Here is a 27,294-nt window from a genome sequence, read left to right as displayed (position 1 = left end):
GAATCCTTCCTGCCTCTGTAAAACAGGGAGAATTTGCAGAGGAAATGCTTATCATTAATTAGCTATGGAAGATGCTGCTCAGTTTTATCCTTCAGCGCTACAGTAAATCTTGTCATGCTAAAGTGACACAGGAGCAACATGTGCAAATATGTGAAGGTCACTTCACTTTTTTCACTGACTACATCTAGGGACACCAGAGCAGTGCAGAGTTCTTACTTAAAAACAAAATGTGCACAGGGAATTTAATCCCTTTGCCCTTCTTACTGTCTCTGTCTCCCAACTTTTTAAAGCTTTTAAAAAGATTATTGCCAACTCCCACAGGAATATAGGGAGATTTTAGCTCCAGCATTGAAACAACAAATGGTTTGGATTTACACAGGTTGTGACACAGCTCAGGATCTGGACATAGGTGGTAGGCTTTGGTCTATCCAGATATTTCAATTCACAAAGTTTTATAATGAAAAAATATGTAGCTTCTAGCTATTCCTTTTTAAACATAAATTACATTAAATTACTTACAGGAATGTAGTGCACTCAGTTTAAAAACAGAACCTCCAACTCTCATCTTCTCTGGGGACAGGTTTGGCAACCCGGGACGCAGTGACTGGACAAGACACTGAGCATCTTATCTCGTGACCATTGACTCTCCAATCTCCCTGTGGGCCAATGACCATTTCTTCTTTCCCTGTACTGTACCTATTATGTACTGCCAAGTTGCTTTAATGGTGCTAGCTATCTTTTAATTCGTTCAGTGGGTATCCTACAGTTTAGTCATATGCATTGATGATTAATTAAGATACCCCATATCTGTATTTAAATTAAAATCTAAGGAGAAATATTAAATTTTGTCCTTCTCTACAAGTTGAAATAGAGGGATAATCAAAGGATAAAATAATAGAAAAAAATCTTGTTCTCGACTTACAAAAGGGTGGAAATTAACAGATTCATTCTGATTGGTGACTCTATGCTATGGGAGTTATTTTATGATCCACATACTTGAACTGTATTATAGAATTAATTTTAAAGTCATACCTTTCATTAGTACAATGTATGTATTTGCATAATGTCAAAGAAATAATACTAAGTCTTCATTGTTATGGATCCTTACCTAAGGAGGTTACATGTCCTGCTGTCCTTGCGTGGGATAATAGGCAGTATTTCAGCACTAGGGAGTTTTACCCAAGTCCTGCATTAAGCTAACAGTGAACTTTCCAGATTTTTGCTTAGCTTAGTCTTACTTGATTGAAGCAAACACTTATCAGAAAAAAGTCCTTGAAGTCGTTAGTCAATAAAATGTCAGTCATACCAATGAAACAATTGAGTATGAATTCTGTTTAATTTGATGAGTATCATTCTGTGTGCCGCTTGGTGGGACCTAGATTTTAGCAATTATATGCAAGATTAAGGCAAGTAAGTATGGAAATTAATGTAATCAGATGCTAAGAGAGATTCAGAAATTATACAGCATCTTCTGCTCTTCACTACTAGCTTCTTGTTTGGTCATAAAACTCGCCTGGTGTCTATACTCAAACGATTATACTTTTGGAAAGTGATCAGTGGGTCACTAGACATCTGACACCCATCTGTGCCCTCCTAGTCTCAAGTTCATCAGCCTAGTGCCTGATTCCTCTTTGAATTTCCATGAAGGCTTGATTTTCTACAGAAACCCCTGACAACTCACACCAACAACGTCAGGCTCCTCACCAAGCACACTCCCACAGCCACTTCCATGCAAAGGCAGAAACCTTCATCCTCAACAACTGGGAGCTGGTTGGCAGCATCATATACTCTTTCCATCTCCCTCTCTGAATCCCCCAGCACAGACGAACTGACCAGCCTCAGACAAACTGACCATCTCCAGTCCAGAGGTGGTTGCGCAGGTCTCATAGTGAACACCTGCAGAGTGGAGGGTTTGCCATGCTGAGGGTTGCCATTTGAGAAGAATCAGCCCCTGCATCTAGTGGCATACAGAAGATTGACAGCCCAAATCACCACCCTAGGAAATAGCCCTGCCTTTGGTCTTTATTATTTACTTAAACTTTTCAAAAGGAGAGCCTAGCATTTGATTTCTCTCGGTTATGCTTACAAAGCCCAGCAGTGTGCAATCAGCTGAGTAACACAGTTAACAGATTGAAATTGCAAGCAGGAGGTCCCCAGACTCTCCCTGGACAAGCTACAAGCAGGTGATATGTCAGCTTAAAAGCGCATCAGTAGACTTGAACAGATTTTTTTTTTTCTTTGCTTTTTCATGATCTTACACTGTAATCCCTCTGGACCTCCAGAAGTTAAGTGCCACAGGCTGAAGCCTGTGGTCTCAAAGACCAGCAGCTTGCAAAGGGTTAACTATACTAGCCACTCTATTCAAAAAAGGAGCAGGAGTGAGAAAGGCAGCTAGAAACCCGTTAGACCTATTCTCAGTACAAAACACTCATATTAATCATTAGGGAAAACAGGGTGTACTGCTTAGAGGATGACAGGCAGAAAAAAAATCCCAAATTCCAACAAAGATTTATTTGCTAGACAAATGCAAGCAAGTTATTTGAACAGGTGACCAAGAAAATAGATGATAGAAAGGTGATGAAAGCAATCTGTCTGTATTTCACCCAGGCATTTGATAAGCTGTCACATCAGAAACTGGGGAAAATGAGAAGACAGGAACAAGTACTATATTGACATCATTGATTAAAAACTGGCTGCCAGCCAGGAACAGGCAATATTAAGTATCTCAGTTTGCCAGTTAAAAAGGTGGGGAGCAAGGGGGTCTTGGATACACCACGATGGCCCAACTTCTCAACTCATTCTGAGACACTTCCACTATATTTTATGTGTGAGTTCTTAGGATTTATTTCAAAGGAATTAAAAAAAAAAAGAGATAGATAAGGAGAAACCTTATAAATGAAGGCTGTAACTTTTTCTATGATTTTTACTGCAATTGAGGAAAGTATCTAGACTCCCCCCATGTATTTATTTTTCTCCTCCTCATATTTCCAGTTAATGGCTTTATTCCTCCTCACACTCTGTAGAAGTAATTTCTCTCTGAAGACTATATAAAAAGACTAGAAAAAAAAAGGGTGAAAATCAATCTTTTGAATTCTACAAAAGTCAGGAACAGGTTATGGGAAATTATGACTGAGGATCAGGACCATGCTGCACATGCTGCACAAAACACTCAGGAGGACAAGCAGTAAATTCTGTTTCACTGAAGTCAAAGCAAAGTCACCCCATTGATTTTAATACAACACAAAAATATTTCACCCTTGTTCCCTACCTAACAGTCTCTCTGGCTAAAGTCCAAATAGGGAACCTCTAGAATGTCTGGAGAATTCAAAGTGCATTATGAAAACAAATATAATAAATTCAGGGCTATCTTGGAATTTATCTAATCTTGAAGCAGAAAGAAATTAAATGAAGTCTGCAAATCTGTAGGGTTTCAAAATAAAGGGCATGTTTCTACAAAAATCCCTTTCCCTTCACTCTTCTTTCTGCACTTTGTGTGCAATTCCCTGTTTATTTCAGTGGAAGAGCAGCATTTCAGTTTTGAAGAGGTGTTCATAACCCAGCATCAGATCTCATATGACCTGTCAATTATTTAATAACGTATCTTCAGCTTACACTCAGACTTCCTGTAAAATTGGAAATCTAAAAAGATTAAAGCAATTGTGACATTTTAAAGGAAAAAAAAAGTGCACTTATCTAAAACATCTTTACTTTTTTCCCCATCAATAATGCATGTATAAAGCATATTAAGACCGACAAAACACAAACATATCGCATACAACTTCTTTCTCTGATGCAGTCTTCTGATTGATTTATCATGAATAACAGCTTCAAAAGCTGTGTGAAGATATATTTCCCATTAACTGCATAGTATTACATGAAGAGCTTTAATTTAATCTCTAGAGGACACACTTAAGAGTTATTACTTATACCCAAAGGTCTGATCAAGATCCCGAAAGACCAGTGTACAGTGTAAACTTTCAGTGTATCTTTTGTACAACTGAAACAAAAGACAGTGGATATGAGAATTTACACATTTTTTTATTTATTCTTTTTTTTTTTGCCAAAGTTTGTCTAGTGTAGGATACAGAAGTTATTAAACAACTAAAAAAAATGTGCTTTTTTTCCCCTTATTTTGCTGTCCCCTGAACACAAAGGATGATTTTCTACCAGGGTCAGGCAGAGCTACTGCAATTGAAATACATACTATCAGCAACAACACAAATGATGCTTCTGGAAGGGAGGAACTGTGATAACTCTTGGATAATAAAATTGGCAATGCTGGGCAGGTAATAGCCTTCATTATATTCCTCAGATATCTTGTACTACTGTTATTCAGCTGGCTTTTTCTGTCTGGCAACAAAGTAGGAGAGAGCCAGCTCTTTCTCATGACCATGCAGTGCTCTCATCATCAGTTCGTGAAAATGTTGACTGTTAGCCAAGCTGGTGTGCATAAACTGACACGGATCTCCTCAATTCAATATTGTTACAATGACCTTCACTTAATGCAGAATTTGTCTAGAAAAATAGCACTTTCCATCATCCTTCTGCTGCAGCAATGCTTTTTATTAAGAGAAATTTCAAATGGTGAAGAGAACAACTGTAATATTTGAACAAATGAAGATTTTACTGTAACACCAGAAATAACACAGAAAAATTACATTACTGACCTGATCCTTCTGCAAGGGCATATGATACTTCAAAACAGGAATATTGAAGTGTTCAAACGGATGACTAAAGTACTAAAGTACTACAGTAAGTACTAAAAATATGAAACAACTTTGAGTTACTGAGCTCACATTCCAGTGCTGAAAGCTGGTTGGGGGTTGTCAAATTAATAAATGATTCAGCTCAAACTACTGCAACAACTCTTTCAGAGTATACTGTTCTGGCTTTTGTTGAAGCTTGAGTGATAACCCTAGAAAAACGTGGATAAATCCAAAAACAGAATGCCTTTAGAAACAAGAACAATTCGCGCTAGGACACACAGGTAGATATTCATATGTCATTCCATAATTTCCAAAAGCATATCTAATTCTACACTGCTTGAAAAGCTCCAAGTTCCAGGCGAAGGTCCACAAGCACACATAGTTTTTCAATTGTACATAACCCAAAGTTTAGTGTTTAGTTTCTTTCTGAACAGAGAGCTCTGTAGGAGTGAAAGTTGCTGTGAGAGGTTTCAATTTGATGAGTAAGGGAAAAACGATGCCCTCAAACAGCAGTAGCCACAGGGCAAAACTGTAGTTCTGGAGTCTTTCTGAAATCACTAGAGCTTATCTCTGTGTGCATGTATTTATATGTCTTTTCTGTTTTTTTCACTATATCTGAAGAGCTATAGTACCATTTAGTCTCTCAGCACTAAGAGATAAGTGTACATTTCAAGAATACTAATCTATCTTGATACTTTTTATTATGCAGATTTTAAAAAACTCAAGTGTTTCCAAAATTCTTTTGAGTGCCTTGTTTGGCATCCTGGCCCAAACCATCGCTCCCTCAGCCACTGTGGAATTTGGTATGAGATGAGAACATTTGTACTCACATCTTTTTGTGAATTAGACAAAGTTTTATAGATCAAGATTTAAACTACTGTTATTCATACTTAAGATGTTTCCTTTTTTATTCGCTGTTCTTCTCATCAGTTCTCAGTGATGTAATTGCACTTGATTCATTACTATAACAGATTCAGAACTGGGAGTTCAGTGAGTCTCACATAAAGCCAAGGTATATTGATGGGAATGTTTTCAGTGATTTCAATATCCTCAGGATCAGGCTGTAGAGATTTAGCCACATAACACTGCTTCTAGAAATATTCTCTTATCAGTCCATCTGAAACAGTACCGGAACCCAGAATAAATAATATCAGTATCCAAAATATCCAATACCAAAGACACTTTGTGGCTGAGGTAGAGAGAGCTGCATAGACAGAAACATCTCAGTGTACTGACTAAATACTAATGATGTACTGGAAACATACTGTTTTCACTCAGAATAACAAAAGTGCAATGCATTAACATGCAAAAATATCATACATAATATTGATATAATTAATACTCATTCATATGAGTAGTCATAGAGTCTGTACTCTACTTGATGAGATATTTTTTGGACAGGTGAATTGTATCCTTAAAATGGATAAAAAATTATTTGGACCTCTGGCTCAGTGTTGTGATCATCACCACGAGTCCATCTGGTGACAGGTTACTAATGGCACCTCCAGGGATCAAACCCGGGGTGATACTGATTGACCTTGTAATTAATGATAGGGTGAGGGGATAAACCATGGTTTCAGTTTGGGGGGGAACGGTCAATATGCTGGAGCACAGAACTCCTATTCAAAAGGACTCAGACAGGATAGAGTAGAGACAAAGACCTCACAGTGTTGAAGGCAAATGTAAAGTCCTGCACCTGGGATGGAATGACCCATGCCATGGCAGACAATGTTAGCTACCTGGCTAGAAGGCAGCTTTGCAGAAAAGGATGTGTGGTTGCTCATGGACACCACACTGAGGTTTAGTCTGCACCTTCGAGAGTCAAACATTGGAGCAGGTTTCCCTGATTGAGGCTGGAGAGATCTCCATCCTTGGAGATATTCAAAATCTGACTCTACAATGCCCCAAGAAACTGTTCCAATTTGACTGTGCTTTGAATGGGAGCGAAACCAGATGTTCTGCAGAGGTCCTGTCCAATTTAAAATATTTTGTGATTCTTTATTTTAATATTTTGCTGACAGAAAACTGTAACAGAAATCTATTGATATTGTGTATTACAAAAGTCTAAGGCCTGTTGCTTACTACATCAACCTCTACCCATCTTTTATCATGAGCGAGTAGAATTGTTCTTTCATATTTTTGCTTAGCATCAGGTCTGCTTCAGTTCTCACTTCAGCAAAAAAAGGTGGCATATTTGTCATTCTTAAAATAAAAAAATAATTTTGCAAGTCTCACTCTGCAACAATGCAAGTACAGCATACTCATAAGCCAGATATTTTCTAGCTAACAAGATATTTGCTAGCATCTGTTTTAGGTGATTTACTGCCTGTTCTCTGCATAGAAATAGCACTCCATTTGTAGCATGCACTCTTTGCTTAGTACATTTAATAAACAGATTGCCTTCTGCTCATGTGATAACACAAATTTACTTGGCCTTTAAAAATGCCCCTAAAAGACATATCCTTGTAGAACTGGATTTAGTCTATAAAATAGGGCATTTTTTGACAACGCCATGCAATTAAAGGACATGTCTCAGAGTGTACAGAGCTCCCTGCAACATAAAAGCTTACTGTACACATTTCCTCTGCTACCTGACCTGCTTTCCAGTGTGCCTCTCCATGAAACGCTGCTTACCTTGTTGTCCTTAAAACATTCCTTTTTGGCACCCCATGGATTTTTATTACTTGCAGACAAAATGTGCGACTGTGCTTTAGTTAACCAGAAGCCTTTGAAGAGAAATTAGAGACTCTACTGTGCGGTAGCTTGGAGGCAGCAAAGTTCTTCTCTATGGAGATACAATGTGTGCTTGTGCTCTTGTCACAGCATCTGTATAAATATCAAGCTTGTTCAAGGTTGTATGTTGACAATTTTCTGCCTCTGCGTGGTATTCCTTTTGCCTAATGCTGTGTTCTAGGTGTCACCTTCCCTGCACTTCCTATGGTTTCTCTTTACTTTGCCTCCCTTTGCCTTTCTGACATCCAACACAGAACAACGAAGAAATGTTAACTATTATACGACATAACAAATATGGTCTCATCATGTATTTGTTTTTGTTTATTGTTTGCTGTTTTTTACCATCACTCACTGTAATTGTCTTTTGTGAAAAAAAAAATTATAAAGTGAGTGATTCTTGATAGCTGCTAGGAAGTAGTAAAGAGCATTTTACCAATAATATTTAGCACTTCAGCACTGACAAAAGCTAACTTTCCACCATCTAGCAATTTAGTTTCAGGTATATTCTATATCCAAATTATAAGACTGAAAATAAATGCTAGCTTTTCTCCTAAATCACAGGACTGAATAAAGCCATTCCCTGTGAAGCTTCTCTTTGTGAGCGCTATATCTTTGAATTACCGTTTTTCTTAAATAAAACCCCACATTAAAAAGCCAAATAAACTGAGTTTTAATTCAACAGCAGTGGTGTTTCCCCTTAGTTTGGAGGAAGTGAAATGTCTCTGCTGAGAGAAAAAAAAAAAAAAAAAAAAAAAAAAACAGCTGAGATGATTAAATTTCACACAGCCGTTATCGATCCCTCAGTGGCCTTCCCCATTTCAGCTGGATTTCAAAGGGGAGGAGCAGCAGAGCATTGGCTATTCCAAACAGAACGTATTTCACTGTACAGACCTTTAAAATTTATAAAATATTAGGAAGAGTTCATTTATGTTATAGAGTCCTGAATTTCTTTCCAGAGTTTATTTTTGCCACACCAGTCATTTGAACACACCTCACTCACGTGCCGATGGTCGTTAAGCAGCACAACTTAACTGAGATCTCACAGATTTTCCCTCTGAGCACATGTCCAAATTCTGAGACACATAAAGACTCCAAAGACAAAAATAACTTAACACATTTGAACATTCAGTTTCTATGGAGACGAACAGAAGTAAAGTGTCTAATGCGAGTTTTCATTCAGCCGGATGCTTTACATATTAGGAACATTTCCCTATGCCTTCGGGACAGGCATGATTCCATACATAAATAAATAATAAAACTATAAAAAGGAACCACACAAAATCCCAGGCGCTCGTGTTTCTAATATGCAATAGTTACATACAAATCACTGCTGGCAGTCAATTCCTGCTCTTCTATTCCCACCCCACATCACCACCTTGTTGATATGTTTGGAGTATAGTCTGTGTCATTTTTAATAGGAAAACATTTTTGCTAAAATATGAGCAAATTCAAAGTCCAGGACTTCTTAGAAAATAGTAAGAAGCTCAGGTTCAGAGAATAATAGTTACCCACTAGGATCTATCTGCCACAGATGCCTGATGCTGCCAGGTCAAAGTAATGAATGTTACATGAACAGTCTGACCTTTTTAGCCAGGATCAGCAAAAAGATGCCTCAAAAGCACAGCATCATGATTAGAGCTGTAGAAGCACTCAGGAGACTTCTCGTCTCCTGGCAGCTGGATACAAAGACCAGTGTTTAAAAAAGCATTTGAAGTGGCACTCTAGTCAGTCTTAAAGATCAAATTTAAAGAGGTTCTGTTCAAAATTATCATAATCTCTAATGCTTTTTTTTTTCCTTCTGAATCTTGTGCTCCTCCAAGGCTTACCATTTAACCTAATGTCTCATTCAGCTCCTCCTTCACACAAATGGCACGCAAAATGCAGCATGAGACCATCAGTACTCAGGGTTTCTATAAAGCTTTTCGCAGAAAGACAGGCTCTGATGATTACATGTGAGCCAACCTCTATGCAAGAGCCACCCAAGTTGTCATTAGCACAGCACTGAGCTTCGTCTCAGTTCTCTGCAGGGCTTTATTAGCTCCTTACTGTATCACACTAATTATGGCTGCATGGGTTTTGGCGTGCAACTTGCTCAGGAATGACCAGCTCAGAGCCTGAGCAGAGTGAATTCATGCATGACTACAAATATAGATATATATCATGAAGATGAATTACAGTGAGAAAGCCAGCCTCATCCAGCCTGACTTTTTTTTTTTTTTACTTTATTTTAATATTACTGTGGCTATTTATCCCTCCAAGGACCTGCCAAATTTGTTGCACTGAAAGGCACAAATATCTGTTCAGCTAAAATTTATTATGCAAAAACATCATGAAAAGCATGAAGCAGCTGTGAAAGCCCAATGAGATGCTCAGTGGAGGGAAGTCCAGCTGCCTGCTCAATTAGCAAACCTCTATCTGGGAGTCACCTGAGAAGCGTCCGGAGCAGAGGGGAACAGAGACAAGATCCTCCCACTGCTCTGGGCATGTGGCTGCATCTGCCCTGTGCTCAGGACCATGTGGTCAGTCCCAATTTCTGTGAGCGTGGCACAGTGCTGTATCAAAGTGAGCTTTTCCTGGCATGACTTTTGTTTCTGGTGCTCACACAATCCTGTCTATGCCCCAGGCTCCTTCACTGGCAGTGTGGCTTCATAATGATACTTCAAACACAAGCTGCTCGCTTTGCAAGGGGAAGGTTATTCCAGCCAAGGACTTGCTACGCTGCAGACTCAGCCAGGAAGGTTCGTACTGACAGGTCTAGTCCCTGAACACTACAGATGCACACGGCCGGCACCGTGTTACGTGTTAGCACTCGTGTTAGCACTCAAGCAAATTTTAATTTAGAGATATCTGCGCTTCATATTCCACAGCATTATTGCTATCAGTTGTCTGTAGTGCACGTTAATTACATATCCTTGCATTCTTATTTATATATGCCTTATCTATACTTTTATTATTAGGTTATTAGGAAGATCTGACTTATGCAGTTGGGCTGTCCACTTGCCTGGCAGTTGGCACTTTCCCACCCACTAGCTGTGAACTGAAAGGACTGTTTAAAAGACAAACACAATTCCTAGAGATAATTTGTGGAAAACAGAAAATGAGTAAAGGAGAGAAGGCAAATGAGTGTCTCCACCAGGGCAGAACCCAACCAGGAGAGCCATGCTGGCATCTGGCACACAGGGATCAGCCAGACGGTGCTGCGTGCATCCCGGTTAGCAACAGCATTGCTACTGTATGGGGTGTTACACTGGAAGAGGGGATGGAATAAGATGATGAGCACACAGAAGTTCATAGGAAATTAGACTACAGCATTTCAGTTTGTTTAAATAACAACTCGTTGTTTTGTGTAGGTTATGTTGCTCATCAATTATCCAGATTCATTAAGACTTGCCTATAAACTTAATATAGTACTAGTTCAGTAGCTGATGGAAAAAAAAAAAAAAAAACATTTTGATTATCGTTCACCAAAGCTGCAATAAAGAGGTTTATGCTACTTGACTAGAATTCTAGACCAAACTATTGGTGTATCTTCAAGTACTTTAAACTCCCTTTCTCAAGTTTTTTTGTATGACTATTTGAGTCAACAGAAGCAAGATTCATCTGCTTAAATGAATTTGAGCAGTCTTGAATCCATAAATAGTCAATGTGGAGATAAAGTACATTTAATGTGCTATTCATCTAATCTTAAAACAGACATCTAAAATAGGTCAGATGAATCATATCCTGAAAGTGCCTGTTTCTCTCCATTTATTGTAAAGTGAGGCTAGGGTAACTAGCTTTAGCATAGACACCTACAGTGTAAGCACTTAAGAGTCAGGTGAGATGAACATCACGTTAAAAATTCAAATGTAAAATCAGATGTTTAGTATACAACAAAACTATGCCAAAGTTCCAACACTACAAGTGAAATTCCTTAGCAAGAAGGAAGAGAAAAATCTCATTAAATCCCAGATGAATCCTTCTTTTTCTAAAAGCAAAGCCAAAGATTACTTCTACATAAAAAAAAATCCATTTTTTTCCAACATTGTTGTTTTATGTCTCTGATGCAGAAAAAGACTCCCTCAAACAACTACGCCTGAGTGTGATGCTCACATGTAGCAGATGCACTAGTCATGCTACTTGGAACCAGAGAACTTCTCTACTGTCTCCTCTTCCGAGTTCCCCAATTCGCCTCTCAACAGCACAAACCTTCCTTGAACACCTGCAGGGGACACCTGCAGCCCTGCCAACTAACTCCTACGGATTTATTGTCCCATCAGCTTGTCACGGAACATGTTACCCCAGATCATGTTGCCCCTCACTTGGCAAACTGAGCAGTTGTCTGAAATGATTCAACAAGATTTAATTTTCTTTTTTTTTTCTTTCTTCTTCTTCCTTGCTGTCTATCTATCTATCTTTGTATCTATCTACCTATCTATCTATGTTTCATTTTTTAGAAAAAAAAAAAAAAAGGCAAGTGAAGTGGTAAGTAAATCAAATCTGAAGCTCCATTCTAGTCTGCAGTTACTAAGAAGACTCCGTAGTACCTATTGTGAGTATTCCCTGCCCAGACCCCTCCAGATGGTGACTCACACGCGCAAGGCCGGGAGGGCGCACGCGGACCACCCCCGAGCCTGCTCGCCCGCTCCCTCCCTGCTCGCAGCCCGCTGGGGCTCTCTCCCAGCTGCACCGTCTGCGAGGTGAAGGCCGGTGCTCTCCCAGCCCTCACAATGACACGTGGCTCCGCGGCTGTCTACAGCGAGGGCCTGTAGCATCCACAGCACTGCCACGGGCTCTATTTCTCCTATGACTAACATACGGGAACCAGCTTGCACAGAGGAATTAGTTGCTCCGAGTTAGGCACAGTGAATTCTCCCAGCTATGTTCACACTCATCCCAAGGTATGAAAATATCCCAAGGATGAAAATATAGGCAAACTTGAGGCATAATATGTAGGGATTAGTTAACTGAACTATCAGTGTTTGAGAGCAAGATGTCACAGGAATCCAAAAGGGACTTTTACTAAGGATGGTACGGAACCTGTGCAGGTTCATAAAACTTCAATTTTTCCTAATTTTTAGAAAGTTTTAGAATATACAGGCTACGATGAGAACAGTTTCAGGCAGCAATAGTTTATACATGCATCTTGTACTAACACATGCAAAAGCTCACCTACCATACTTTCCACAACCAGCATTGATGGAAAAAACAATTGGACTTCAGCCACATAAAAAATAGCCTCCGTTTTGTAGCATTACCTTGATTCAAGAAAACTATTTTGCTATATTACATAATTCTTGTGCAGATAAAGTTTTTATTATCCATATAAGAAAGTTGCTTGCATACAAATTGTAGTTTTTTCTCAATGAATAAAAAAGATGCCTTCAAAGACATAAAAATAGACCCTTGAATGACTCGCACTATAATCTCCATAATTCTTATTGTACATATGCTTGTGATTGCATAACATATTGTGTTGGAGAGGTTTGCAAAAGGTCACACATACTGTATGCAATATTTTAAAGGCTAAGCATTGGAATACAGAAGGAGAGATTGAGAAAACACAGACACGAGCTTGGATCTTTGAAACAAGCACACACTTCACAAAACTTTTCACAGTTTATAAGGACTAAGTAATCTGACATCTATCTATTTACCCAAGAAGTTCACTAATGCCATTAAAAGGTGTGACGATCAGCAATCCCAGCTATAATTCACCTTGGCAGTAGCTAGCTAGTACATCCAGCAAATCCTGCCCTGGCTGTTCTGTCACTGACTAAAATGGGGCAATAAGGAGTTTTGTTTGTTTGTTTTTAAATAATGAAATCATTTTCTTATCTTGAATGATGCCAAAGGATAACTAAGAAAAATCAGAACAGAATAGAAAGGTTTCAGAAAAGACTGGAAAGCAGATGCAGTTGTAGAAAAATTCCTGATGACAGAAGGATGACGATGACTCCAAACGATGGATCATCATTTAGGAAGTCATGGGGCAGGGCTTTTAAGCTTCTTTTTTTCCTTCTTTCCTATTTAATAGTGGATCACCCTGAAGAAGACCATGGCTGCATCTCCAGATCAATTAGCCTCACCCTGAAGAAGACCATGGCTGCATCTCCAGATCAATTAGCCTCAAAGGAGCCACAACAACCTGGAGCAGAGACGAGCGGCCCCATCGCTCTGTGACGCCTCACGGAGGGAACCCTCAGCCATCCAGTGGCCATGGAGAAAACAACTGTGGCAGGCAGAAGGTGCATCACTAAAATAAAGACTATTGCTTAGAAATAGCAGCACAGACCTGTTTGTACTCATAAATACCACGGGCCAGGGACATCTTGCTGGCTTGGAGGCAGGCTGGCTCTTGCTCCTGCAGCTGAAGCCACTTCGCCCCCGACTTCAGCCTTCTCCAATGAGACACCTGACTCCAAATTGCCTCTGGGAAAGGTGCCAGTCTGACTTAACCCTTGAGATATTCCCTGGGGCAGGGGTGTGATGGAGATGTCACTGTGTGGGTGCCCACCCGGCAGTGAGGGGTCAGGGTCTGGGCGGCTCCTGCTGTGGGTGCAGTGGGGACACAGGGCACCAGGTCCCCTGACCTCCTGCACTTGCCATTCAGAGCAGGTCGATGTGAGAGGGGTGACGGGGCTGGAGAATGAGTCTGCCGAGGAGGACAGCAAGGCTTGGTCCAAGAGCAACAGGAGAAACACGGTCTTATCACTATTTATTTTTTCCTGTTGCCATTAGCAGAGCACATTAAGATAGATCCCAGAAATGACCCACAAAATGCTTCTGAGATGGAGACAACGCATCTGCACCTAAAAGCCAAATTGTCCCAACAAATGAAAATGGAAGAGATTTAAAGAAGATAACTGCTTTGTTTAATGGAGTTATTCCACATTATGAGATGAATGAAAAATAGGATGCTTTTTAGGGGAAAAAGGCATTCTGTGTTTATAGCTTAAATATATTAGTGAATGCATCTCTATAATCATAAATAATTGCTTTCTTCTCATAATATTTATCTATTTTACTTGGATTATATGCTGAAACATAAATACAGTTTTCTAGAGAAATATCTTTTTCTTGACTTATTTCTGGTCTCACAGATAGATAAATCTCTGTTTATTTAGTAGCTACATAATTTCATAAAATAATGTCATGAGGAAAAATATGGGTTTCAAATTCCAGTTTCTGTAGTTGGGACAAACATAGCACTTTTTATTGAATAAGAAATGAACAGTTACAGGGGATCCATCTTGAATGGTGTGGAAAGTGTGTTACAAGAATGTCAGTAATTCTCTGAAGGGGAAAAAATGTTACTTTTTAGTCAGGGTTCAGTTAGAATATTGTATAAGATATAATATGAAATTAGATTTTGGCTAAAACTCATAAGGGCTTGGACTACAACTCTTAAACGTATTTTAGCATTGGGTATTTTTGGTTACCTCTGCAACTTTTAACAGAAAAATGATGCAAAGAGGATGCAGAAAGGAGGCAGGTAGAGTCTTAATTGCAACATTTGCTTAGCCCATATTTCATTTTTCTGTAACTACACATATTTAAACCATCAGCAATGGAGATATAAAACAGATTTAAGGGTGATGTCTCCCTGATTATATTGCAATTTGAAAACTACCTACTTAATGATTATGAAAGGTACATACATATTCGTATTTTATACAAATATGAAATAATATATCATCTCAGTGTTTGCTCTTGGGGATTAGTGTAAAATGCTGTCATTAAACAAAGCAAAAATCTGATGCTGGACGAAGTATTAATATTGTTCTATTATAATAAGATGTCATAAAAATTCTATCATCTCAAGCACTTACTTATATAAAAATTTGTGAGCTACGGTTCCCATAGCAACAGGCAACATATTTTAGCTAACATAGCTGCTTTCCATTCTAGGGACTTCATTGTCATTGCAGTTCATAAATACAAATTGATTTGTTTTCTAAGAATCTAACATGGTGAGAAGATATTGGAAACATCCTGAGGAAAGTAGAGCTTTCACTTCAGATGTCAGCTGATTAAAGGCTTCTTCTGACCTGTATTTCATGGGATTTTCTACCATGACCAACCCATTGTGTATTAACTTAGCTCTGATAGCAGTGCAGGAGCTCCAGAAAAAGCCACCTGAAGGTGGCCTGCATCTACCTCAGTCTGACTCCTTCTAGGATCTGCAGAAGCAGCTGCTTTGCTGGCAGATTCCCTCCTTCTCTCCTTCCTCCCCTCAGTTACCAGAATAAGATTTTCTGCAGCACAGAGTCAGCACAACATATCTGCGACACCTGTGAAGTCTCTTGGATTGCGCCTCCGCACAGCTACCAGCTTAATGCACTGCCGACACTCTCCCATCGTCATGTATCTTTGCTTTCCCAACCCTCTGGGAAGCTCAATATTAATCTGAAACACTTTCAAGTCTTTCTGAAAACACCTGGCTCTATCGTTTTCAACAATTACCAAAAAAAAAAAAAAAAAAAAAGAGTGTCTATGAAGAAGTTTTGAAAGATGCCCTATAAGAGATACCAGAACTGATATACTCACTCAGTTTTGCTGATTTTTTACACTTTGGTTTAATCTAAATGGAAGGTCTGAAGAGAAGCAATATAAATTTTTATCTGCTAAAAATGCCAGTCTGCAATCCTTTCCTTGCAAACAATGATATCTTGCAATATTTTCTCAGTGAGGTTACAAAAATTCCTTCCAGAGGCAGGACATTAATCCATGTCAGCCAGCAAATCACCACCTCTTCATGGATAACTGGTGCTCTTGAAAGCAAGCTGCATTGCCCACTATATACGATACGCTCTTGAATTAAGTGCTGGCGTGACCCTTGAAGTTCTGCTGTTCTGAGCCCCTGGCAAGGACTCTAAGGCACCTACATCTTCATGGATCTTCCTTCCTACCCAAATATATGGAGGGCATAAGCGCTGAGCTATTTAACAGCTGTGAATTAATCATACATGACATCAGCATGCAGACAGTTTATCTGACTGAATTTATTTCTCATTTTGCCGAGTTGAGCAGTGCACCAAAGATGGGAACTGGGACAAGTAGCTCAGAAAGCAGCTGTGGTGCTGGAGTTCAGTGCCCTGTCCTGTGGGCAGGTAACGTGCAGATTTGGCTCTGGCAATTAAGGGATGCTGGTGTGCGATGTAATATACACCACTTAGCAACTTCAGCTCAAAAACATTTAAAAAGAAACCAGCTAGTTACTTCTTTCCAACAGCAATGCAATGTGTACCTATCTCCAGACAATGATGCTATGACACAGAGGGATAATCTACTTATTTTTACATCCATTGAAACAGGTATGCAGAACCTGCCTATTATTTTGTTCAAAGCATGTATGATCTAGGACTCTGATGAAGCCTGAAGTGTTCAGCTGATACGGAAAAAGCATTCCACTCCTCACAGCCAGTATTCAAGAGCGCTTCTTCTCATGCAGCTGAATACGTACAACAAATGAGCATTGAGTTATGCTGCTTAAATAGACATCAACATTTTTTTTATTTTTCGGTACAAATTCTTCAATCCCCTCTCATAGATTTCAGCTTGGCAATTTTAAGGTCCTCAGCCACCAGGCAGGTTGATTGTGCTTATCACACTGGAGAAAAAAGTAAATATCTTGGTTCTGTAAAAAAAACCCGATGAAGTGTTAAGCACCAAAACTGGAAAAAAGCCATCTCCACATTAATTAGCACTGCCTAGTCTTGCAGTAAAATCAGATACACACTTACACAAGCCACTGATCTTGATAGACAAATCTCACACTACCACATCCAAATTTCTGGTGGTAGGAATCACAACCATGTTTATTCAGAGAGAAACAAAACAGTGGAAAAATACTAGCTGTTGCATCTCCAATTCTCCTGATCACTTCTGGACTGAGATCAAGATTAGTAAACATTTCTAGAACTATCTGAAACCAAGAAAAAACCCCTTCTAAGTCAAGTCAGGCATCTTGTCAAGTAAATTTTGAAATAGCAGAGACAGTACACAAAATTTTAACTTTGAGTAGTCCAGTTCAATAACTTCAAAAGAATGATAGTATGGTTTATTTTTGTTAAATGTCTTGTAACAGGACTGAAATATCTGATCCTTGATCTATGCAGTATGCTAAACTTCTATGTAGATTCTGTTGGTTTCTGGCAAGTTTTCTGAACACCTCTTGCCCTTGCAATTGATTTGGTAACCTTCAAGAGAAGTGAAAAATCCAAATCCCTAACCCATTGTAAATGTCAAAAATAAACTTTTTAAAAATATTCTGAGATAGTATTATTTTTGAGAAAGCAAATTTGTAAAAAATCTATTACAACAACCGTATAGCAGTATTATTTGAAATATATCTAACTGTTTACACGAACAATCAAAATTCACAAAGAGTTCTTTCTTAATCACTAAATTGGCCATGGAGGATCGTAAGGATCGTCATTCATATTGTGTCTGGAAAACAGATATACAGAATAGTCACACAGACATATAGACATTTAGAATGGAAAAATGTAGGAATACATACTATTTCCTGTGGAAAATATTCTAGGTACAGCCTTAGGTTAGTCTAAACACACAAGTAAAGGGCAGCATTGAGCAGTGTGTAATTGTAGTTAATTAGAATCATCATCAATGCAGTATTCCTTACTTGCCTATTTTAAGCAGCAGCAATCTGAAAACTTGAAAACACTTTACAAATTTACCCCTGAAAAAGGCTGCATTTCATCCATGTTATTAAAATGAGGAAATTAAAGGAGAGTGGTTCTAAGGGAAGAGCCACATATCGCAAGAAGCCAGGCTTTCAGTTCTGACTGCCAGACTTTTGTCTCAGCTTTAAGGCCATTCTTCTTACTTACTTTTTTCTCCTACTTCCTATGACAGCATGCTAGAGAAAACAGTCCGTTTCCCTCCTAAGAAATGTAACATTCAGTGCAAAGTTAAAACTAGACAGGTTTTAATAGTATCTACAATGGAAAGCTCAATAATTATACACAATACTTCACAGGTATGTCAGAATCTATAAAAACTGTACGCTCTAGCAGATTAATGTCAAATTTATGCCTTGAGCCAACATGGTTGTCCACTTTTCAATTCATAATCTAAATTATCCTCCTTAAGGATTTGCCTTCAGCTATAATTCCAATTTAATATCTTTCTTTATAGGAGTTCTTGTGGAGTAGAGAATTAGTTTAAAACTTCTGAATAAATTTATCTTCGAAGACTTTAACATTTCAGAGTCTTTATTTGACCTGTTTTTCCCAACATTATGAAGTGCTCAGGCTATTTAAGATGTTTCATAGTGTAATAGGTTCACAACAATTTCCAGCAGCATCACAGGCTAAATGTAGAGCAAGAGTAGTTGAATGACAGTTTAGAAAAATCACTGCCTTAATAGAATGTTCAGGATAATTTGACAAGCCCAATATCATAATTACTGTTGCCCTTGCAGCTCCCAAATAATTATGTTTCAGATTTTTATGGGAAGAAAATTTTTAATTAAAAAGGGAAACAAGTCATGAATTCATACATTTGTAAATCAAATACTTTTCTTTTTTTTTTTTGAATTTTATTTCCTTTTAATTCTGTGTGTTGGTGATGAATGAGACATATAATTACTCTGATGCATTCCGCACCCTTGCCATGAAGTACCCCAGAGCAGTTAACAACAATACTTAAAAAAAATCAAAAAACCTGAATGAATTAGAAGCACAAAAAAAAAAAAAAAAAACAATTCAAATGTTAACTTGACATTAAACCTGATCAGGAATTGTGCAGATCTCATAGAATCATACAATCCTAGAATCATAGAATCGTTAACGTTGGAAGGGACCTCTAGAGATCATCTAGTCCAACCCCCCTGCACACGCAGGGTCACCTAGAGCACGTGGCACAGGACTGCGTCCAAGCGGGTTTGGAAGATCTCCAGAGAAGGAGACTCCACAACCTCTCTGGACAGCCTGTTCCAGCACTCTGTCACCCTCACTGTTAAGAAATTATTCCTTCAGTTCCTGTGGAACTTTTGGTGCTTCAGTTTGTGGCTGTTTCCTCTAGTCCTATCTCTGGCCTCCACTGAAAAGAGGCCGGCCACATCCTCCTCCTCTCCTCCCATAAAGACCTTCTTTGAGGTATTTATATACATTGGTCAGGTCCCTCTCAGCCTTCTCTTCTCCAGGCTGAACAGGCCCAGCTCCCTCAGCCTCTCCTCATAGGGCAGATGTTCCAGGCCCCTGATCATCCTTGTGGCCCTGCGCTGGACTCTCTCCAGCAGCTCCACATCCCTCTTGTACTGTGGAGCCCAGAACTGGACACAATACTCCAGATGCGGCCTCACCAGGGCTGAGTAGAGGGGCAGGATCCCCTCCCTCGACCTGCTGGAGACGCTCTTCTTAATGCAGCCCAGGATCCCATTGGCCCTCTTGGCCACGAGGGCACACTGCTGCCTCATGGTCAACTTGTTGTCCATGTCATCCAGAAAAATGTTATATAAATATCTAAGAAATGAAATATAGTCATCTGTACATCTATAACAATGGCTGCTTGTAACAGTTCTTGCCCAACAAATACAAAACATAGTGAAGACCTAAAGCAGTGAAACTAAGTAATCCAAAAGAGCAGTATAAACCCCAGTGGAAAGGATCATCATCATATGCCTCTGTAAGATTCCTTATTTCAACAGAGGAGTAAATAGTACCTTCTAAGTCTGAAATTACCTTGTTTTTGAGAAACCTTCACACCCTTTAAATCTCCTTTTTTGGCATATACTTACATAGAAAATGAACAAGCAAAACCGAGAATGTAGAAATCAAAAATTTAAATACTGCAATAAATCCCATGCCATTGCAGGGCAGGATTATCCCTTTTCTGTCTCTCTTCCTGTCTTTGGTGCTCTGTGGCAGCCTGCACCCCGGGCAGCACAGCCACCCTGCCCCGCACCCTTGTCTTCATCCCAGCCCAGCAAAGCCGGGCAGCCCCCGGGATGGGCAGGCTCCAGGGCTCAGCTGCCCAGAGCAAGTGGCTCCACCTCAGCTCGGTCGGGATGCTCGTGAGCTATTCAGGACCAGGCGTCTGAAAAACCTCAGAAACAATAAAAATGTCCGCAAAATAAATCTCACCAAATTTGAAGCTTTTTGAATTTTATTTTTTAAATCTTCCCCTTCCCAGTGCAAATTCACCTCTCAAACATTTCATTTTACTATGGAATTTCTTGTTTTTTCACCTGAAGGTTTTTCTAACAGCCTGATATTTTGAACAGAAGAACTATGTGCTGTTAAACTCTACTTAAGACTTGGAAGGCCACGGGAGCATAGTGTAAACAAGAGCTTTCACCTCACAGTTTTCACTGGAGTCAAGAAAGTGAAGGACCAAACACAGATGTATAAGGAATTAATAGAACTATAAAATTATTATAAGAGAAGCCAGATAAGACCTATGCCGGATAAAGTGTAATAGATGAAAGAACACTTATTTCTTGTTTGTGATATTGTCTACTGAATTTTGCAGAGCAAGAAGCACAAAGGAACTCAACTGTGTGGGAAGCTCAACTGTGAGTGCCAGTATTTTCCTTCTGTTTACTGCCCCATCATACTCCATGCCCCTATTGCCTTCATTGCCTTCATTTTAAGTTTTTTTCATCAAGACTGTACTCAACCTGAATTGAAATATTTTGCTCTTTTTGAGACAGATCTAACTAAAAAAGAATGGCGCTAAACTTCAGCAGAAAGGTTAGAAAAAATCCATTTCTTGGAAAAAAAATCAAGAGGACAGCTAGCCCAAAGCATCTGTGAAATAATAATTTCTCTAAATTCGTTCTTTAAAGATCTGTCACCTCTAATCAAATAACATTGAACTTTGATATTTTGTTGTTGATAATCTCGGACTAAATTCCATTCAGTGCTATTTGTTCAAAAACATCCATTCTTTGTTAATATTCAACCCAATCCTAAACATGCTTTTGGCAAATGCAGAGAAAAAGGATAAATGAAACAAGATGTACTCCCTCTCCCTGCTGAATGCTCCTGTATCTGCAAATAATACGGCTGAACTGACACTTTCAAATAAACCGTGCTTGCAGCTACAAAGCCCTAATACTGGATGCAATGACTAAGATATCCATTTAACTTCTTACCTTAGTAGATCTGTAAATAGGAACACGCACAGTACAGTGAATGATTAATCAGCATGTGAATTAATAGTTAATATATGAACAAATTGTTACTTCTTCTGGAAAACAAGCAGGTCACCAGCCAACCACCTTCATTAAAAATACATGGGAATTACAGTTTACATTATGGGTTTACTCTTCATTAGCATTTGAGACCCTCTTTCCTTTAACACTTCTCACATATGCCAAATTCCTATCATAACCTGAGCTACTATATGAAAACTTGGAGTGCAATTTCCACACAGTTTTAACTACAAATTATTTCACTCCACTGTGAGCACTTCTTTTTGCATGACCTTGATATGGGAAAAGCCATGACCAGATTTTCAGAAACAACCACCAAACGAACATTTTGAAGTTGAAGGCTAGCATTACGTTGTTCACAATGAAGAACTATTAAAGTTTTGGATAAACCTAGCCATAAACTTGTCCCTGAGATATTCCATATAACTTCAAACTTGGCTAGATAAACTGCAATAAAACAGTGTTTGTTATTCATGCAAAGAAGAAAAAGTCTGTAGATCTTGTGAAAAGGGTTTGGACACCTTAGTTTTGGGTGCTCATGAGAAAGGACAAGGGATTCCAGAGCTGACAGCAGAATGGAATTAAAAGATGATAAAACAGAGAGGTAGAAGGTGCATTTGGATTTTCTACTGTAGCTTCCTAACTCAGGTGGCACTAAATTAATACACATGTGATCCGAAATACGAATTCGAAGCTCCTTTTATAACCCGTGCAAAGCAACTTAGAGAGTTGGTATAAACTTATCTCCAAACATCTCTATGGAGCTCCCATGCAATGAATGCACATTCCTGAGCTCTTAAATGCGGCAACACAAGATAGTGGGTATTGGGCTACGCTTGAACTGGGGCACTATTCAGTGTAGCAATAGTAAGTACATTGGCACCTTTGCAATTCCAACTGCTAAGTTCACATCTGAGTACATAAAAGCAGAAATGATACTGCATTACAGTTAGGAACACTGGGGGAGCAGTTGTGGGGTTTTTTTTGTTCTATGTTCTTTTCCTTTTTTTTTTTTTTTTTTGCAATAAAGGGAAAGCACTTGCCAAGAAAATGTGTAGAGTCCCTCAACTTCTCAGGCGAAACTTCTATTGCCTCTGTCTGCAAGGGTACATCTGATGGAGCTGTTCTCTGTCCGTGCTAAGAAGCTGGGTCATTGCATAGGGAAGAAATGCATGAGCTATTATTGCCAAAGAAAGAAAATGAGTTAAGCAGTTCACTCCTAAAGATACTCCCCAGGAGTCAGGGATCCTTCATTCTGACCTTTCTATCCACTTCAGTGTATGCATTTATCCAAAGACTTTAATAGAAAATACATAATTTATCCTTCAAGTGAGGGCTAGAGTCCAAGACTGTTTCTTTCACACTACACAGAAAAAAAAATATCATAAGGAAAGCAAATAATTACTTTGGACAAGCTACCATCACAGAAAATAGGAATCTTCTTGTTCATTAGTCATAGCTTGTCAAAAAAAAGCAGACAAACATAAACCTTGGTACATCTGGGTTGTACCAGCTCAAAAACATAGGTTGAAACTACAGTATGGGAGATTCCCTTCTGGAAAGCAGGCATCTACGGAAAAACATAAGATCCCATGTTACTATAACCTGGCCAATTTTGTTGCATATTTATTAGTTAAATATAAAACATAATAGTGGAAACCAGATCTCTCACGGTTATGCAATGAAGGTATTGACAGGATAAGGAAGGAACAGTGAAAGTACCTAAGTAAATAAAAGTTGTTAGGTGACAACACTGAGAAAAAGCTTTCTGTTACAGTAAATTGCCAACACCACCTTTCTTTAGCAGGGGTCCTCCGAAAAATTGTGAGGAAATTTCATGGCATTACATGCTTCGAAGTTGCTGTTGTTATTCATTCTGCTCCCTACACACACTGGCAATTCCTCCTTGATGTTGCAACAGCAATAACCCAAAGTTAGATGTCTACTCGGGCATGAGCAGATTGGAGTAAGTTGGATTTCAAACACACAAAATGTGTGTGATGTTAGCCATATGAAACTGGAGAAAAGCCCTTCATTCCTCTTCCATCAGCCAGATTTTGGGATCACCACCTCAACTGCTTGATACAGAAAACTGCTTGGGTTTGAGTTGGCACTTTAGAACTGCAGCTAAAAGCATTTGTTAAATGTGTAAAAAGGGGAAGTGGGAACGAAGGTGTTAAGTACATGTAAGGAATCACTTTGCTTCTATACACAGCATTTGCAAAATTACTACATGAATATTCTCTCTAGTTCTTATAGCTTTGTAAATAATAGAACTAATAAGATTCAGAGCCAGAGATTCAACAGTCAGAAAACCAACCTTAAAAGTCTTGAAGAGTACAACATATCCAAATTATCAAAATAAGTGCCTCAATTGCCATCTGTGAGTGCTGAGTAGTAGTAAGGATGTTTTAACAGTCATAGTCTAAGGATCTGAATGATACAAGATTTTCAGGTGAAGGCAGTAACTTCATTAGGTCAGGTGGCATAGCTCAAAAAAGGGCATAAGCTTCTGGGCACACAGCTTTCCAACAGGTCAATGAAAACCAGTCTTTCCAAGAGACTTATTCAGAAAATGTATTTGAAAAATGGACACTTTTCAGTCTTACTGACAAAAGCATTGCAAAAGGAAGACTGGAAGCTGAAGTTAGACAAATTCAACCTTTCCACAACATTGCAATTTCCTAGCACTGAGGGTAATTAAATATTGGAATGGCTTACCAGGGGAGCCGGTGGACTCGCCATCGCTTGGAGCTTTAGGACGAGATTAGATATCATTGTAAAAGAGGTGCTTTAATCCAGCTTCTGGAAGTTCTCAACATGCCCATAACACTTGCAGCTCTGCATTAAGACAATGACTATAATCAAATCTCATACTTTAGGGTTTCAGCTGGTCAACTGCAAGGGTTATAAAGAATTTATTTTCATCTTAACATACAATCAGATGGTTATTTTCTTACGGTGTGTATGTACTGATCTATCTCTGAAGGTAACAGAGATCTATAGACAAGACACAGGGGAAGCTGACCTAGTGGCCCATGGTGATGTGGTGATGGGGCAAGCACTTTTTGTCAGACCAAAATTCACCAATTTTCTCAATCTTATCCTAATACGAGCTCATCTGGATGTGGACCGCCTGTGATGTGAAGCTATGTGACCAGATCAATGCAGAACTAAGTTTGATCTGTGTATCCAGCTAAGAGGTCTGGCATCAGCTCCAGCTCAGCATTGCACTAACAGTGCAGTTACATGGCTGTGCAAGGGAGCTGCTTCGGGCTTTGCCAGTCTCACACAGTGCCAGAGTATTGACAGAGGGTCAGAATAAAATCTACTGGATCGCCTTACTTTTGGAGGTCTTGATAATGAATCTTGATGAATTGGCTCAAACAGAGTACTAATTCTAAAATTCGATCAGCAGACATCTCAGTTTAACTTGTTCTGTGTTTGTTTTGTGTTTGTAGGAGATCCAAACAATTTGTTAATATGCTAGGATCATCTGGACATACGTAATCTAATTAACTCACTGCTATTGCAGAGGCAGAATAACACCTTGATCTCTTCTGCTGCCTCCTGAAAATTAACATGCTTTAGTGTAACTGGAGCTTTCATTTTTGCACAGAGGTATCAATGAATTTAGCAGTCTATGATTTCTGTGTGTAAGTGTCCCTTTGGCCATTAATATAGTTACAGTTGTAATGATTCAATCCACACTATTTTAGCAAGATATTGTCATAACTTAATTATCAAACGTATGCAAAGCTAGACACAAGACATTCTGCTGACAGGACATTAGGATATCACTCTTGTGTGAGAAAATGTCATGTCTCAACTCTGCTAAATAAAGGAGTAAGGGAGACCCTGTTCCTCTAGTGATTTCAACGAGGTGCAGAACAGCATGGCCAGTTCTGTGGGTCTCCAAATTGGAATCTGTTTAAGCCAAATCCATATTTCTAGGCTTTTCTTCTTAGCAGATACACATGCTATTCTTCTTCATTGTTTTGATAGTGAATTACACTGAGAGAGATCTCTTTCCTTACTAACCAATGGGACATTCAGTTAAATTGACTTGGAATATATCTGGACTATTCAGGACATTTTACATATAGAATAAAGACAGTTTCTCTTTCCTATAATTCTGTATGATATGTTTTAGTCCCGAGGCTCTGTTTTCAGTATCACTTAGGATCATTATGCTAAGACTCCTATACCTCAAAATAAGGTGAGATACATCATGTTAAGAATATCTAGTACGACAAAAGTAGGTTTATATTGTAAAAAAGGGGAAAAAAATCAAAGTTATACTGATGCTGCTCTCAATTTGCTCAGTGATACATGTATATATTTGGCAGCAGAGAATTTTACGCCGATCATAAAGACCATATTTACAAGAGGGCCACCTTACGCAGTATGTTACTCCATGAGCATTCCTACTCAACCCAGACTACTCAGAGCAAGAGCCTCCTGCCCTGGGATGCAAATGGTAAAAGCTGCACTTACAGAGGGTTGACTTCTCAGAGAGATGTCTCTTAGTGTGTGGCTGTGCTTTGAGAACAGCAGGGCTCTGAGAGCACTACAAGCAAATTTCACGATAATGAACTTTTAATCTTCTATTAAGTCCTTTGTTCTACTGAGATTCTTAGAGTGTATCAATGCCCACCACTACCCAATGCACTAACATTTGGGAAACCTCAAATAAATCTACCCTTTAAGAACTTTTAAAGAAGACTGTTTTAAAGTATAATTGAATGAGGACTGTTGTATTAAAAGATTACTATTATTTTATATGTAAGTCCAACACCGTTGTAATATAAAGGTGATCACAAATTTTGGTGATATAAGGTATATAAAGGTTAAATCACTTTAAATCTTTGGGATAGTTAAACTATGTTTCATTTTTCACAACTCAGTCTATTATTTCATTTATAACAATATTCAAAAGACAATTTTGAATAGAGGAAAGCATCTGGATGTTTGTGGAACAGAAGAGATTCACCTTATTACACAGACTACTCATTTATATTCCTATTGTGCCAAAATTGATTACAAAAACCCGGGAGTTCATGTGATGACTGAGCATCAAATTTATCTGATGAAAAATTCCCAACTCAGGGACATTTGAATTTGTTAAAGAATTACAGCGGTAAGAACATTAAGTAAGTTTTTAATTAATCAACAAAGGAACTTTTTTTATAATGTTATATTTTTTATAATGTAATGTTATACATTTTTTATAATGTTTATAATGTTAATTTTGATGCAGCATAGGAGATAGATGTATAGAGTAGAAGTAAGAGAACATAATTATCTTCTCATTCTTACTTGATTCTGTATTGAAAAATATTCTCTTATTGTTCAAAACCTCCTTGCTATATGTTTCAAGAAAAAGAATCAGAAACTTGGTCTTCTTGAGTCTTAGAAAATCATATGTCAGTTTGAATTAACCTGAAGTATTTTCTGTACGATTTGATATTTGGATTGATGCTTTTACCTGCTTGGTTTAATATTAAAGATGATAAAGTAATGGCACAATTTTGACAGGTCATGAAGTGTTGGGAGAACCACACTAATTAAATTTTAACTCAAAAAAGTAAGCTGAAAAAACTCAGCATTAGAGACATAAATAGCACAATATAATCCAACTGCCACCTTACCTGGAGAGGTCTGCCCTGCTAGAGAATCCAAATATGAAAT

At 38.6% G+C, this 27,294-nt stretch overlaps 1 protein-coding gene across 13 annotated transcripts in view; it reads right to left on the bottom strand.

Annotated features, from left to right (window-relative positions):
• DLGAP2 (DLG associated protein 2) overlaps positions 1-27,294 on the bottom strand; it is a 432,244-nt gene that overhangs the window by 132,815 nt on the left and 272,135 nt on the right. For 5 of the 13 annotated variants that reach the window (XM_088530590.1, XM_088530588.1, XM_088530591.1 and 2 more), the window contains one exon: positions 24,325-24,444. The exons of the other annotated variants lie outside the window; for them this stretch is intronic. The gene's annotated coding sequence lies outside the window, so the exon portion shown is untranslated. The remainder of the gene's footprint in view (positions 1-24,324; positions 24,445-27,294) is intronic. 13 annotated transcript variants of the gene reach the window in all.

The sequence above is a fragment of the Tinamus guttatus genome, unplaced genomic scaffold (genome assembly GCF_059628265.1).
Source record: "Tinamus guttatus ecotype Peru unplaced genomic scaffold, ASM5962826v1 Tinamus_guttatus_pri_ptg000383l, whole genome shotgun sequence".
NCBI lineage: Eukaryota > Metazoa > Chordata > Aves > Tinamiformes > Tinamidae > Tinamus > Tinamus guttatus.
The sequence above is the reverse complement of the archived record's forward strand: the minus strand, read 5'-3'. Positions and strand labels throughout refer to the sequence as shown.